Raw genomic sequence first — 2274 nt, 5'->3', positions numbered from 1 at the left:
GTTTTACAACAGTGGCACCATGCAGTATTTGTCCTTTTGTGACTGAGATACTTCACTCAGCATAATGTCCTCCAGGGACACCCATTTTGAATAATATTGCATGAGTTCCTTGGTTTTGAATGCAGCATAGTATTCCATTGTGTGAATATAGCACAGCTTCTCTATCCATTCGTTCATTGATGGGCACTTAGGTTGTTTCTAACTCCTTGCTATTGTGAACAAAGCCGCTATAAACATGGGTGTGCATTTATCTGCTTGGATGTCAGTTATGGTCTCCTTGGGGTATAGTCCCAGTAGTGGAATTGCTGGGTCAAATGGAATCTCTCTTTGCAACTTTTTGAGAAAGTGCCATACCACTTTCCACAGGGATTGCACCATTTTACACTCCCACCAACAGTGAATGAGAGTTCCAATTTCTCCACAACCTCGCCAGCATTTGTTGCTTGCTTGTTCTGTTAAATTTTGCTATTCTGACTGGAGTGAGATAATATCTCATAGTTGTTTTGATTTGCATCTCTCTTAGAGCTAGGGATTTTGAACATTTCTTCATGTGCTTTTTAGCCATCTGAATGTCTTCTTCGGCAAAGTATCTGTTCATATCCTGTGTCCATTTTTCTATTGAATTATTTACCTTTTTCTTGTGGTGCTCAAGTGTTTTATAAATTCTGGATATAAGTCCCTTATCTGATATGTCATTACCAAATACTTTTTCCCAGTCTGTGGCTTCCTTTTTTAACTTGGTGAAGTTTTTGGATGTGCATAGGGATTTGATTCTTAGAAGACCCCATTCATCTATTTTATCTTCTCCTGGTTGTAGATTTTTCAGGATACTTGGAAGACTGTTTATGTTGTGGATTAGGACTTCTGGTGTTCTTCCAAGCTTTTCTTTAATGAATATTATAGTCCTTGGTTTTAGTCCTAGGTCCATGACCCTCCTTGAGTTGGTATATGGCGTGAGGTGTGGATCTTGCTTGAGTCTTTTGCAGATACTTTTCCAATTTTGCCAATACCATTTCATCTCCTTCTCAAAAATTAGTTGACCATAGATAAATGGGTTGATCTCTGGGTTCTCAATTCCATTCCATTGATCTATGTGTCTCTCATTGTACCAGTACCATGCTGTCTTAACCACCATGGCAGTGTAATAGGATTTGAAATCAGGGAATGAGATACCGCCTACTTTTCTTCTATGTTTAAGGAGTGCTTTGCTTATTCGGGGCTTCTTTCCATTCCAAATGAAACTGGAGATTGCCTTTTCCATCTCCTTGAAGAATGGTTAATACTCCTTCTACAGTTAATAGTCTTCTACAATATTTATCCTTGTGGGACTGAGTTAGTTCACTCAGCATAATGCTCTCCAGTCCCTCCCAAGTTAGGTAATAATTTACAAAGTTATCGCTCCTGTGTGCTACAATAGTATTCCATTGTGTGAATGTAACATAATTTCTAAATTCATTTGTTTGTGGTTGGACATTTGGGCTGTTTCCATGTTCTTGCAATGGTGAATATGCTGCTATGGACGTTGGTATACAAATCTCAGTTTGTGCTTCAGCTCTCATATTCTTAGAGTATATTCCAAGTAGTGGAATAGCTGGCTTATATGGAATTTCTATGTTCAGCTTTTTGAGGAAGCGCCAAACTGCCTTCCAGAATGGTTGCACCATTTTACAGTCCCATCAACAATGTATAGGAGTTCCTTTCTCGCCACATCCTCTCCAATATCTATTACTTGCTGCTCTGTTAAACGTTGCCACTCTTACTGGAGTGAGATGGTACCTCATTGTGGTTTTAATTTGCATCTCTCTTATTGCCAGTGATTTGGAGCATTTCTTCATGTGTCTGTTTGCCATTCGAAAAATTCTTTCCATGTCTTTTGCCCATTTTGTAATTGGGTTATCAGTCTTTTTCAGGATTCCATAAACTTTTGTTTTAAGACTCTTGTCTGAGATGCTGTTACCAAATGTTTGTTCCCAGTCTGTAGGTCTTCTTTTCACCCTGTTGGGAAAAGGTTTTGATGTGCAGAGATTTAATCTTTAGAAGGTCCCATGCATCAGTTTTATCCTCTTTAGATTGTGCATTTCTGGTTGTACACAAGAAACCCCAATAACTCAACAAAAAACCTGTTAGAGTTAATAGTACAATTTAGTAGAGTGGCAGGATATAAGATCAATATCCAAAAATCAATAGGATTCCTTTACAGTAACAAAGAGAACTCAGAGACAGAATTAAAGAAAGCAATGCCATTTATAATAGCTAACCACAACTGAGATACTT

At 38.2% G+C, this 2274-nt stretch overlaps 1 protein-coding gene across 2 annotated transcripts in view; it reads left to right on the top strand.

Annotated features, from left to right (window-relative positions):
- The window catches only part of LOC102869697 (Golgi pH regulator-like), a 56057-nt gene that overhangs the window by 43497 nt on the left and 10286 nt on the right, over nt 1–2274 (top strand). The window lies entirely within an intron of this gene.

The sequence above is a fragment of the Elephantulus edwardii genome, unplaced genomic scaffold (assembly GCF_000299155.1).
Source record: "Elephantulus edwardii isolate Elephantulus edwardi_28Jun2011 unplaced genomic scaffold, EleEdw1.0 scaffold00260, whole genome shotgun sequence".
In the NCBI taxonomy this organism is placed as follows: domain Eukaryota; kingdom Metazoa; phylum Chordata; class Mammalia; order Macroscelidea; family Macroscelididae; genus Elephantulus; species Elephantulus edwardii.
This window is presented reverse-complemented; position numbering and strand designations above follow the sequence as displayed.